General features: G+C 39.5%; 1 pseudogene; it reads left to right on the top strand.

Annotated features, from left to right (window-relative positions):
- The first annotated feature begins 5,428 nt into the window (after positions 1–5,428).
- Positions 5,429–14,223, top strand: LOC124863403 (annotated as a pseudogene).
- Positions 14,224–14,729: the final 506 nt, after the last annotated feature.

Genomic DNA, 14,729 nt, shown 5'->3' on the forward strand with positions numbered 1-14,729 from the left:
CCACTGTGCCTCTCCAACGTCATCGGCCATTTTGTATCCAAGGACAGTCTGTTCCTACAAATCCCATCGGACACTACGACTGATATGACGGGGCGTCCCAAGTCTGACGTCACAAGACGCTATATAGGAAGGCGCCCATTTTGAAGGCTCGCCTTCAGCTGGAGACCGTGACGCGGTGACCACGCAACTGAAGCATCATCTGGAGAAGAGTCCCGAGTGGATTTAATTATTCTCCTTCATTGGCCAATGAAAAATTCATAAAAGAGGTTTCTGGAATAAGAAGGCCAGAAATTTCACTTTGCCGATCGAAGACGTGAGCTTAACAGGTAACCAAAAAAACCTACAGAGATTCAAGGAGACGAATCACCACCTTGTTTTGTGTTCTAGTCAACTGCTGATGGTCAGCTCATATTATTCCTTTTTGCCAAGGAGGACAAAGGGGGAAGATTGATCGCTTCTCCTGAAGTTAACTGTGGACGCACATTAACTTCCAACTTTCCCCTTCCTCTCTCTCAACTCTGCTCAGAAGGAAGACTTTAACAAAGTAAAACACATCCTTTTATTATTATTTTTTTTAAATTTCTTTATTAGGAATAGCAGGGTAGAGGAGATTTTTAGTGCAATTAGGGTCGCCATTTAGAGTCTAATGTGTTAGGAATTGTATGTGCATTCCATTGTTTTGAAACTCGCTGGTACTTTTGGAGACCGCCGTGTCTCGCAAGTGTGTCTTTACCGTGCAAACACCAGGTGCGCTGTGTAACCGGACTGTTATAATAACCTCATGGTGAAATTCACCATTTTCTTTGTCTTCAACCTTACTGCTTACTAGCTTGCCGCCAAAAGTTTTATAACCCTTTGTCTGCTCACCTTGCCCAGCGTTGGGGGATGTTTTATGACTGAGTAGAACTGAGTTACAGTTTGAGCTGCGCCCCAACCTCCACTCACCACCACATCCCTTTTGTCATATTATCATTTTTGCCATAACTGATGGTTTGACTGCTGTTTTGCTTCATTTTGTTTAGTTAGATATTTTACTCCTTCTGTGTAGAACTTTGCATGTTTGAGTAGGCGAAGATTGTCTTGCAAGACACTGCATATAAAAGGATATATTCTGCATATTCTGTGTTTATAGAAGACTTCGGTATCTCCATCCTGAGGCCTATAGTATTACCATAAAAAGACATAAAAACAGAACATGCTGATCTGGCACAAAGCTTAAGGACCTATAAGTGACACAACCCTGATCTCTTAAGTCAGATGTTTTCACTTTAAAGGACATACTGTATGTGTCTATGTTCCTCTGAGTCACTTTGTTCTTTGTAATGTGCATCTTTATTTACTGTGTAAATTCAGGGTAGTATGAGGCCTCAGGACAGAGTTCTAATGTTTGATCCCAGCAAGAGATTAGACATGATTAAATTCACCACAGCTTCTCTTCTCAATTTTTTCCCAGCTTCACCTCCTCCATGGCCTTTTCATGCATCTCAGCAGCACCCACAGCACCAACCAATGCATAGCCAACACCTCCCAACAGAGTTTCTTCCTCTCACTCTCACTCACTGAATGGCTGCTCTTTGCCTAGCTTCCCCTCCTCTCTAGTTGGATATGCATATTTCTGTCACAGTCTCACTCTCATCTGCCTGTGTGTATTTATTTCTGAACACACCTGTCTTCAAGAGTCTTTCTGGGTCATATGCCTCTAGTAACTTTCCATTCTGATGGGGTTACACCGCCAAATTGTTCTTCTAAACCATGTGGTGAAACCCCAAAGCCAGTTCCAGTCATGTTAATCTATTTTGGACCATGTTCATCTGAGTTGCCTAGAGCTGTGGATTCAGCTGCTTATAAGTGAACTGCTGCATGAGATATTCTTTAAAATTCAGTATATAGGGAGCAATTTTATTTTTTCCCTTTTTGGAAATCTTACCAAATTTCTGTTTCTGCATGTTTTGATAAAAAATATACAGCAAGCTTACAGATCTACAGCCCCGTGTATGTTTTCTGAAGCTTTTTTGAGAGTACAGATAGCCTGACCTCAACCAAAGCTTCTTAATAGACAAAAATGATTTTCATTCACCAGGAAAATGTGTTGGTGGTCATTTTCACAGTGTATGAACATAGGATGCGCTAAAACCCCTCACAAGGTTGCATGTCAGTATAGACATTTTGTGAAACAGAGATAATCAAGTTACAGCTGTGAACAAATTAAAAACACCATTAAACTGTTCTTTAATGCAAAATGTAATTTTTCCAATTTTTATTCAAATTGTTTATTCTAAAAACAAAGTGATTTAATTTCACTTAAACAACACAAATTAATCTTGTTTTTACTAAATAAAAAACAAACAAAACTGGGTCTTTAACTGAGGAAGAGGTTAGGACACCCTACCCTCTAATAGCAAGTCTTGTCCCCTTTGGTTAAAATAACCTAAAGGAGGCGGGTGGTGTAGCGCTAGAGCATGCGACCCATATACGAAAGCTTCAGTCCTTGAGTCAGCGTCTCCTGTGACCTGTGCTGCATGTAATTCCCTTCTCTCCACCTCTCTTCCTGTCTGCTGACTTTCAAAAACCAATCAAAATAAATAAACAAAAGCCACTACTGTTGCAAAGAAAATAATAAATTAATTGAGACTTTTTGTTGCCATCTACTAGTGTCTGACATTGATCTGAGGAAAGTTTGCCCCACCCTTCAATTTTATCTGTGAGACATGAGAGGGGTTTCGTGCGTGTCACCCCACAGCATCTCAACAAGATCAAGACCTGGCGAGATGTCTTGGACTTTCTATGTTTCAGTGTTTAGCCAGTCCTTGGTGGAATGACTGGTGTGTTTTGGGTCATTGTCATTTTGAATGCTTCAATTTCAATTATTCACAGCTGGTTTCTCATTTTCCTGAAAAACCTTCTGATATATAGTTAAGTTCTTGGTGGATTCCATGATGATGAGCTGGCCAGGTCCTGCTGCAGCAAAGCATCCCCAAACCATGACACTTCCAGCTCGATGTTCGTGCGTTGTTGTGAGGCTCTTTTTCTGGAATTTTGTGTTTGGTCAATGCCAAACATACCCTCATTTCCGGTCTCTGAATATTTCAGTTTAGACTCTGTCCAAAGAAGTCAAGACGTCCAGTTCTTCTTTGGCATACTTCAGACTACTCTTAATGTTTTTCTTAGAGAGCAAAGGATTCCTCCTTGAAAAGGTAAGCTCTCTATATTTGTCATTTTATTTCCCCATAATGACCTTTCATTCTTCTGCTCTAGGTCCCATGGATGAAATCCATTTTTTGGAGACCTCTTTTAGCATCTTGCCATCTGCTTTCAGGGTGAACTTGCTTAGCAGGTGTTGTGTCATACAGTTATAAACAGTTTTTGGTATAGTTGAATGATGAATCAAATTCTCTTGACACCTTTTTAAACTCTTTAACCAGACTCATAAGCTAAATGGTAAATGAACTGAATTTATATAGCAAAATACAGAGTGATGATGTTATCATTTCGTGCTTCTAATGTTATATGCCTTTGTTTAACCTAAGCCATTTTATGAGGGAATAAATGTGGCAGTTTCCTAATTAATTCTTTGCCAAAAAAGCATTTTGTGTTACATTTGGCAGAGAATTTCTAAAACTTATTTTTCTCAGTTCTTATTGTTTATTTATATTAGAAAAACTTTTGGGTATTGTTGAAATTTTAAATATACCTGTATAAAAAACCACAGGTGGTTGTAGGATTGTTTCATTTTTTCGACTGTGTATCAGAGAATTATTAGTCCATACTTGGTAAAATAATGCATAATGCCACATTAAACATATAAGGCAATATGTTTAATGTGGCTTATATTTGATCAATGATTTTCTTTATCAGTTTATCAGAGATCAGAGGGTGATTGCATAAACATGCCATAAAGCTTTGATACCAGATTAAAACAGATAATATTAAAATGTTACCCTTGCTGCTTTGTGACATAGTGAAGAAAATAGAAAAACCAAAAATATCGAGCCTATGAAATAGTTAATGCTATTGCAGTGACTGAGTTTAGGACTTCTCAGAAACGTGGGTGTTGCGCCTAACCATTGTAATGTAAATCAACCATAAGAGGCTGGACTGTGTGCAAGTTTTCTTCATTGGGTCCCTTGTTTATTGCATATAATCAGTGGCTGTTCAGACGATATTGTGTTCCAAGGCAGGCCATTCGGAAGTAGAGTGACCTGGTATTCCAAAGCCATCACATTGCACGTGTACTCCATGCTAAACCTTTAGAGATTGGGTTCCTGTGGTTAGATTGGAGATGTGTTGATACTCTGACCACTATTCCATTTGAACAGAAGGATCTGCCCTTGTTAAGATGGAGAAATTGGGGTGCACTTATAGATGTATTTTTTTACTGCCCCAAAAAAAAACTGTACTTTCAATTTAGCTGTCCAGAAACACAACGTTTCAGAAAGTCCTTGGTTCACTGACAAACTCCAATATTATTTTTGGAGGGCTCAAACGTTTTCCTGCACACTTCCCCCACAAGTCAAACATGAGCAGTGTATTTGGGGTTGTGGACTTTGACACGAACAGCCATCAACATTATCTTGAGCTAGGTGCCAGTAATAAATAGCTCCAAATATGTACCACAAGGTTTAACTTTATGTTATTAAAATGCAATGATGGCTGGCTTACATGTAACTTCTTTTACTGCTGTAAAATAATCTCACTATGAAAACTATAGAACAATTTAACCTTTAATTGAGTACAAGTACTGGCCTTACGTTTCCCTCTCTGCTTCCCACCCCACAGGCGGTCTATAAGGTAAAGGTCTCAGGACTGACATGGCCATGGAAGAATGTTGATTTTGTGTCTGGAGACCCATTTCTGTATCATCTGCCCCTATATTTTGGATCATTAACCTATTGAAAGACTCAACAGTGTCCAGTTTTTAGTTTTCTGGGAGATTGTTACCTGAAATCTCCTAATATTTCAAAGAATTCATGATACCATGTACTCTAACAAGGTTTCTCAGATGCTGGATAAGCAACAGTCTCACGGTATCACAGGTCCTCCACCATGCTTAACCATGGAAATAAGGCGCTTTAGTGAGTATTTGTTGCTGAAAAAAATCAATTTTATACATGTGTGATGGGTTAAACTCTTGAAAGCTCTGGGAAATCTCCATACATTTATGTTTGCAATGGTAGTACAGAAATGGCTATTTTAACCTGCTTCCGAACAGGTTGGCATTTAGATAGTGTCTAATGATTGTAACGGAGACTCGATTTAAAAGGTGAATACTTTTAATTTCATGTCAGAGGATGCCACTGCAAAAATAATACATTATTTTAATTCTTTTACAAGAAATCACAAGACATGAGGAGGGTGCTGTTTTTTTGTTAAACTGGACTGGTATCCTAGTATGGAGATTTATCACTCCTCTTTATTTGTTTTTGAATAGATGGAGAAGCCTGCTCTGGATTCCAGTGAGGAGAGAGCCTGGTTGGGAGAAGACCAGTCTGAAATTGAGCTTGCAGCAATCCCTGAAACAGCAGAATCAAATGATGAAGATCGGCCTGCCTGGGATTCTAAAATGCAGTATGTGTTGGCTCAGGTTGGCTTCAGCGTGGGCTTAGGGAATGTCTGGAGGTTTCCATATCTTTGCCACCAAAATGGAGGAGGTGAGGGCTTTTTAAATAAAGAGTTTAATCCTAGTGGGATAGCAAACACATTTCAACGTATAACACATTTGTAAATCTGTCTTTTTTTTTCAATTCTTTCAGGGGCTTTCATGATCTTGTATGTTTTTCTTTTACTGATTGTGGGAGTCCCCCTGTTTTTTATGGAGCTGGCAGCTGACCAAAGTATTCGACAGGGAAGCATTGGCGTTTGGAAACACATCTCCCCAAAACTGATAGGGATCGGCTTCTCCAGCTGTGTGGTGAGAATTGCTCTTTTAAGTTGAGGCATTTCAAGCCATGTGGTAGGAAAACAGTAGGACAGTAGGAAAATCCCGTTTACTATACTTGTTTGCACACGTGTCAGTGAAAGGATTACTGATTGTGATAATATTTCTGGCTTTTAAAGGCAGGACAGTGATTGGTCTGTTTAAGTGTTCTGCAGATTTGTGTGTTTTCTGCTGCTTAGCCTATGGTGTTTCATTTTTCCCACGTTCTGTAAACTAACCTTCTTTTAATCAGTCACAGCAGCGTGGGTAAACTTAGAGATAGTGGTGACTTCATATCTTGCTGTAACTTGAGAGCAGAGTGGATCGCTGTAGCTCTTTGCTGTCAGTCTGTTATGTAACACTTTTCTATGCAGACAAGACGAGGCAACTTTACAGCCCAAAGAGAATACATAGCAGTACGTCTAATATAAAATAGAAATTATTATCATTTCAGGAACTTTACAAAACTGACATATCAAACTGATATGCAGAAATTTCCTGTTAACACAGTCTAATTTTATTGACAAAATCAAATTAAATTAGATAGATTTCAATACGATCTTCTTTGTGCACAATGCAGTCAAGTTAAATTTGAAAGATCATGCCTATACCAACTGAAAGAGACTGCACAAATGTAACTGTTCTCTAAAAAAAACATTATGGCCAGCCTTAAGTTTCCCAGAAAAACAAAGACAAAGATCAAGACTTCTGGAATAATGTTCTTTGGACAGATGAGTTTAAAATTGAGTCATTTGGATACCATAGCAGAGGACATTTTAGGTATAAACTAAATATAAATTGTGTTTTTGTGACAATCATCTGGAACCAAAGTGCTAAAACATCCAGTTTTAAAGTGTTTCTTTGCAAAGTTATTTGTTATTTCTCCAAAACATTGGTTCACCCCTTATATTAGAAGCCTTTTTATGTTAAGTCACTTAAAAACACACACAAAAAGCATTCGTGAAAATTGTCACATACTGAACATCAAGTGAAACAACGAAAAAACTTTCATTAGATTCCTAAAAAAAACCTTTATGACCGTTCTAAAATATTACTAACAGTCTGGCAAATTGAAGGAAAATATACATTTCCCCACAGCAATAATAATTTTCAAGTTCACAGTAAAATAGTCATAACTGAAGGCATTTTTCTCTTTCCTTAGGTCTGCTTTTATGTAGCTCTTTACTACAATGTCATCATTGCATGGAGTCTTTTCTACCTGGGAAATTCCTTCCAGTATCCTTTGCCGTGGGAACAGTGCCCGACTGATGTAACTACCAATGAAACAGGTACTGGCATAAGAGAGAAGTTTAATCAAATGTCATGGAAGCACCCGACCAGGTCTGCACTGTTGTCTGTCTTCAATAAACAGTAAAGGAATGTGCGAGTAGCTCCCCAACGCCATATTTCTGGTTCAGGAAAGCGCTGGACATCACCAATTCCATAGAGGAATCTGGAGAGTTTAACCTCTTCATGACGGGCTGCTTATTGGCTGCTTGGGCGATTGTTTCGCTGGCTATGATCAAGGGCATCAAGTCCTCTGCAAGGGTAAGAAAAAAAACTCTGAGGGACATATTTTCAACAACTGTTATAATTTGTTTGTTTTCTTAGGTTAAACACTTTCCTTGACCAAATGTTTTAAATCTCGCTGCTCTATGGAAAAAAATAATAATCTTGGAAATAAATGATTCTATGTCTCTTCTCATCGTAGGTGATATACTTTTCTTCAGTTTTTCCCTACGTGGTGCTCTTCATTTTCCTCATCAGAGGGTTGTTATTGGACGGAGCAATAGATGGAATCATATATTGTTTATCCCAAAGTAAGCAAACCAGAGATGTCTTGCTCTAAACTGCATTTCAGTTCATCTCAAAGGAAAGTCAGTATTTCAAAAAGCTAAGACAGCAGTGTCTCCTAAATCAACAACCCAGTGAGATCTTCTCTTGTTATATTTTTTAGCTGGAAATATGGGGAAACGCTCAGGTGTGGCGACAGGCAGCTACTCAGGTGTTTTTTGCCCTGGGTTTGGGCTACGGCTCCGTTATCGCGTATTCCGTTAAACAACAATTGCCACAGGGACGCCCTGATGGTATCTGTATCAACTTTATGACATCTGTGCTGGCCTCACTGGTGGTTTTCGTGGTGCTGGGTTTCCGGGCTAAGACCATTGCCCTACACTGCGTTGCTGAGTATGTATACCTGTTGTTTGTGCCTGAAACCAAAAGGTGCAACATTTTGATTTCCCTTTCACATTACTATTATTATCTTCCCATAAAAAAACTGCCTTACTAATGTTTTTTGTTTTATCTCATCTTCTTCCAGAAATCTTGGTGTGTTAACTCATATGTCTTCTAATGGATCCAGCCAGTATTGGTGGCCTCCGTTTCACTGTTACAGATCCGAGCTCCGTGTCTCTGCCTGAATACAGACAGTGGTACAATGAGTACGGCTCCATGCTGGGTCCTCAGTTCACTGACTGCAATTTGGAGGAGGAGATGAACAAGGTAACACTGACAGTGAATAACCTCGATTCAGCATATCATTAACAACTAATGACATAAAGTATTATAGAAAAATAAATGCAGGCAAAACACAAATACATTCTGGTTTTGTTAAATGTACTTAAAAGAATGAAGGAGTGATAATAAATGCTTTTTTTTCTTAATTCAGTAAAAATAAGAATTATTGTATCGTTAAATTAAGAAAAACTTATGGATGAATACATCTAAATTAGGAAATAAAAGTGTAGAATAAAGTGAGCCATGGCACACTTAGCTCAGCTCTTTTGTTGGGGGAAAAGCTGTCATTTCAAACAATATCTGCTGTTAAATTTATGTTAAATGTCTGATTTTGCAAAGAATTCACATAAAAATAGCCATAAATAGGTACAGTGCCTTGCAAAAGTACTCGCCCCCCTTGAAATTTTCAACTTCTTGCCACATTTCAGGCTTCAAACATAAAGATATAAAATTCTATTTTTTGTGAAGAATCAACAACAAGTGGGAAACAATCGTGAAGTGGAATGAAATTTATTGTATGTATCAAACGTTTTTAACAAATAAAAAACTGAAAAGTGGGGCGTGCAATATTGTTCGCCCCCCTTGCGTTAATACTTTGTAGCTCCACCCTTTGCTGCAATTACAGCTACAAGTCTCTTGGGGTTTGTCTCTATCAGTTTTGCACATCGAGAGACTGAAATTCTTGCCCATTCTTCCTTGCAAAACAGCTCAAGTTCAGTGAGGTTGGATGGAGAGCGTTAGTGAACAGCAGTCTTCAGTTCTTTCCACAGATTCTCAATTGGATTCAGGTCTGGACTTTGGACTTGGCCATTCCAACACCTGGATACGTTCATTTGTGAACCATTCCATTGTAGATTTGGCTTTATGTTTTGGATCATTGTCTTGTTGGAAGATAAATCTCCATCCCAGTCTCAGGTCTCTTGCAGACTCCAACAGGTTTTCTTCTAGAATGGTCCCTGTATGTGGCCCCATCCATCTTCCCATCATTTTGACCATCTTCCCTGTCCCTGCTGATGAAAAGTAGGCCCAAACCATGATGCTGCCACCACCATGTTTGACAGTGGGATGGTGTGTTCAGGGGTGATGAGCTGCGTTTGCTTTTACGCCAAACATATCGTTTTGCATTGTGGCCAAACAGTTTCGATTTTGTTTAATCTGACCAGAGCACTCTTCTTCCACATTTTGGTGTTTCTCCCAGGTGGCTTGTGACAAACTTTAAATGGACTTTTATGATATCTTTGAGAAATGGCTTTCTTCTTGCCACTCTTCCATAAAGGCCAGATTTGTGCAGTGTACGACTGATTGTTGTCCTATGACAGACTCTCCCACCTCAGCTGGTAGATCTCTGCAGTTCATCCAGAGTGATCATGGGCCTCTTGGCTGCATCTCTGATCATCCTTCTCCTTGTTCAAGATGAAAGTTTAGAGGACGCCGGTCTTGGTAATTTGCAGTGGTCTGATACTCCTTCCATTTCAATATATTGCTTGCACAGTGCTCCTTGGTATGTTTAAAGCTTGGGAAATTTTTTGTATCCAAATCCAACTTTAAAACTTCTCCACAACAAGTAATCTTGGACCTGCCTGTGTTTCCTTGGTCTTCATGATGCTCTCTGCGCTTTGAACAGAACCCTGAGACTATCACAGAGCAGGTGCATTTATACGGAGACTTGATTACACACAGGTGGATTCTATTATCATCATCCAGTCATTTGGACAACATTGGATCATTCAGAGATCCTCACTGAACTTCTGGTAGTGAGTTTGCTTGCACTTCCCTGCCTCAGTATATGATGCTCACTGGTTCTCACTGTTCTATGCTGGCCTCTTTCATTGACTTTATGAACTCCGACCTTTCGCAAAGCACTGTATATGTGCACAACTTTCACCCCTCTTTTCCTGTTAGTGCAGTGTATGGTTTTACAGTCTTGATTGGGTGTTATAACAGGAACAGATAAAGATTAAGGTGTAATGAAGTGAAGCTGCACGGCAGTCCTGAAAAGCAGCGGCGGATGCTGGTTTTTCAAGGAGGAGAAGCTCAATTTCAAGATCGCTGATTCGCTCATTTCGCTGTCAATCAAAAAGGGATTCAGCCTCAGACAGATCATCCAATTATCATGTAGAAGCTGAGGGTCCGGGCCAGCCGAGGCCGGCCCACTGCCCCATAGACCCCCAGAGACGCTGAGCGTCTGATGGGCGGGACAAAGCCCAGCATTTTTGCTTCGCTATTGAACTCACTGTTTAAAGCACTGTGAGGCTGCGGGAATGAGTGAGAGGAAAGCCACGTCGTTATCAGTGATAAGAAGCTGATTCTGAACCAATGTTGAGCGCGTTGTAGCGCATATTTAGTCAATGACATGAACACACAACAGTATATATTTGATCACTTATTTTTTGACATTTTAGGGGAAGCTGAACTTCCCTTGCAGGAGCAATCGCCACTGCTGAAAAGCAACAGAGATAAAACATGTTTCATTGCAGCCATGGGTGAGAAATAGGAGCTATAAGAACATTATGCTTGCATTAGGCTTGTGTTGCCAGTATAAACATTATAGGACATGTTGTTATAGTTGAAACTATAGATACAGAGGAGGTGCAAAAGTTCATGTTGTCTCAGTTTTTATTTTGTGTAAAAATCTATACAGTCAAACAAAAGCGGTAAGACGCATATACAGTATAACATGCACTGTCTCAATCTCTCTGCAACCTCCTCTTAGTGTCCGTGCAGGGCGTCGAGGGGACAGGTCTGGCATTCATAGCATTCACTGAAGTGATGGCCCTCTTCCTGGCCAGCCCCTTCTGGTCCATACTGTTTTTCCTCATGCTCCTCAACCTGGGCCTGAGCACCATGTTCGGAATCATGCAGGGAATCCTCACACCTCTCATGGACAACTTTAAACTCTTGGGGCGCCATCGGACCTTTCTTACAGGTACTACCACACATGCTCAAATACTCACTCTACACAGTGAGCCTGTATTTTCTTTAGCATTTCTTTAAAATTCATACAGTGATTGTTGTTAGCTTGTGAGTTGTCGCGTCATATTCTTTATTTGATTTAGGTCTAGAAATTGACTGAACCTTTGTAAAATATAACTATGTCTTGTTTTCAAGCATTCAGGTGCATGTTGTGGAGCGTCAGGTAGTGTGAGGTCTTTGAAAGCATGTGCCTCCCATTTTAAATAGTGCATGCATACTGAAATCAGTAGAATGGAATTAGGGTGAAAGTGTTTTGCTACATAATTGCTGGGCATGTTGATTTTCTGTAACATCACAATCTTTTCGGTTTTTTTAATTGAATTGATTAACTATATGGGTATTAAAACTAAATGTTCTATTAGTGTCCCTAAATGGTCAGATAATTAAAGCTTTACTATAGTGTTGAGATTAAGTTATGTCTTGAGACCAGCTGCAACATTTCTGTTACAGGCACATGTGTGGTTTTCATGACATATAAAATTTGTGATTTCAGTCCCCCTGAATTTCTTAACTTGAAAACCCACGAGTGCCTGTCTTAGCTGGTGTTTAATTCTGTATGCTGCATTAACTGAATAGGGAGGTGATGTTTTTCTGTTATATCCTGTTTTTCAACACCACTGAATGTAAAAGCAGAGCCTCAATAAGATAATGGTTGCATAAGGGTCCTTGTCGTTTGGAAGGTGAACATCCGCTCATGTTTTCTGCAGCCTCTGACAGGCTGTCTGACATTGTCCTACAGCAGAATGCTGCCACCACCATGTTTCATGATGGGTATGATGTTTTTTAGGGTATGTCTAGTTTTGTTGTGTTGCATAAAAGCCAGACTTGTGAAGTGCACAACAAATACTGTTATTGTATGATCAGCAGATACTTTCACCTAAGCTGTGGATCTAAGTTAGCTAAGACCTATTGACTGCTTTTCAGATTGATTCTCGTCTTTTCTGGCTTGTCATCTTAGGTGGGCAACCATGTCTTGGTTGGTTTCTACTTGAGCTGTGCTCTACCAAAGGTTCTTAAGTTGTTTTAAACTCTAACCCCTTTTTAAAGTTCTTCACAACGTTTTCCCTGACCTGTCTGTTGGGTTCCTCGGTCTTCATGATGTTCACTGATGTTCTCTAACAAACCCTTAAGGTCTCCACAGGACAACTGTGTTTATGGTGAGATTAAATTACACCCAAGTGGACTCCATTTACCAGTTACTTATCTCCATATTGCTGTTAGTGAAATTGTTTTTCATTTAGGCATCAGAGTAAAGGAGGTTGAAAACAAATGCATGCCACACCTTGGATGTTTACATGTTAAAGGTTTGAAGCTTGTCCATGATTTTTCTACTTTACTATGCACTAGTTTGCGTTGGTCAAATCTCAATAAAATACATGGAGGTTTAAAGTTAAGAGTGTGAATACTTTTGCAGGGCATGCAGTAGTAAATCTAGACTTAATTTAATAACAGAAACATAAACTACATTATAAATGAGGAAAACTATCAAATGTTTTTTTTTGTTCTGGACTAGTTTGATTAAATACATCTTACTGTGTTCCCGCCTGTTTGTCAGTGTTCAGCTGTGCTTTAGGGTTCATAATCGGATTATTGTTCACCCAGCGATCTGGCAATTATTTTGTGACAATGTTTGATGACTACTGTGCAACCCTACCACTAGTCATCGTTGTGATTTTCGAAACAATTAGTGTGGCGTGGGTTTATGGCACAGATCGGTAAGATACATTATTTCAATGCAAAAAATCTTTTTCAAACTTGTTTCTTGATCATCATGAGTTGTTTAAAATAATGCCTTCCTTGTAAAATGTTTCCCATCTCTGCAGTTTCCTGGATGATATTGAACTCATGCTCAAGTGGCGCCCTCCAGTGGTGTACAAATATCTCTGGAAATACGTATGTCTGCTGGCAATGATTAGCCTTCTTGCTGCCAGTTTATTGCGAATGGTTTTTAAGGGACCCACATACACGGCCTGGAATCAAACAGCAGTAAGATTTGCTTTTTCAGACATATTGGAAGATATTTAAAGGTAAAAATGTATGTTTTAACAACTGCAACCATGAATGTCATTCATGTTCAAAATGTAAATACATGGGAAATGTGTCAGTACCGAAGTAAGTGGAAAGTTATTGAATACTTTCTCTGCAGGCACCTTTGACCTTAATGCGTGGTTGGGGTTGTGACCTTTGACCTGGTCTATGTAAAAGTGAAATCCAGCTCAGATTTAGACTTGGAGACTGACTTTACTCCAGACCATTTGTCTCATCTCTTCCCTAAAAATTGTGTTTTGTCTATTTTTACTGCATACGAATATATCTCAGAGAATTAAAAGACTACTGAAAAGGGAATTTCTTTTTGTAATAAACCTATTTATAATAAGTTTACTCAGTGTTCAATAAATGTAGTGCATCACAAGTTCCTTTAGCTGAATTTTTAGCTTCAGCCATCTTTTTCACTTTTTTGTCTCCTGTTTGTGTTTTCAGGCTTCTGAGATGACTCTTGAGTACCCAGGTTGGGCCCTGACTATGATCGTCATGCTCATAGTGTTCGCCAGCCTTCCCGTGCCCATTGGCTACATCTATTTCTTGCTGAAAAACCACAACGCCCTCGCCGTTCCTTCCCAGGAGAGCCCCGGCCCAGAGGTGCACCGCGAGCTGTATACCAAGTGCAACTCCACTGATCAGCTGGACTCCAATTCTCATCCGGCACCCTTTGAGGAAGACGGGGTTCATCCTAGGACTTCCTTCCTGCCGGTGGGCAACGAGCAGTACTGCCCCAGCAGGATGAGGAAGAGGAAGAGGAGCAAGACACAGGGGTCTGAGGGTGATATTCGGGCAGATGAAATTTTGGACTGTGATGAGAAATAGCAAGAACAGGGAGAGCACAAAAGTACAGACTAACGTGAAAACAGTCAGTTACAGCATTTGTTTAATATCTTTATATTTAGCAAACACTAAATAAGCCCAGATCATTTTAAGTATTTATATTAAATGTGACTCCTCCGTTTGGCTTCCTACCTCCACTTTCTGAACCATGCATAAACTGTCTAAAGAACATAATGCTACTAGTTTTGACCACCTTGATTTCACGTGGGAGTCATAACTGATTGGCCGGTGATTAATCATGCAACCAATGATCTTTGAGGAGATTGTTTTTAGATAAATAAGATTTATTTTGCAAGAAAAAATTCTACTTTGAAAAAACTGGGATGTGCTTGCACGTCTGTGTGTGTATCTGTGTGAAACTGGATCGGGTCAGAGACAGGGATTTCACAGTTTTTTTTTTTTTTGTTTGTTATTAGTATTTTAGGATTAGAGTGGTTGAAAG

This window comes from Girardinichthys multiradiatus, chromosome X, assembly GCF_021462225.1.
Source record: "Girardinichthys multiradiatus isolate DD_20200921_A chromosome X, DD_fGirMul_XY1, whole genome shotgun sequence".
Lineage (NCBI taxonomy): Eukaryota > Metazoa > Chordata > Actinopteri > Cyprinodontiformes > Goodeidae > Girardinichthys > Girardinichthys multiradiatus.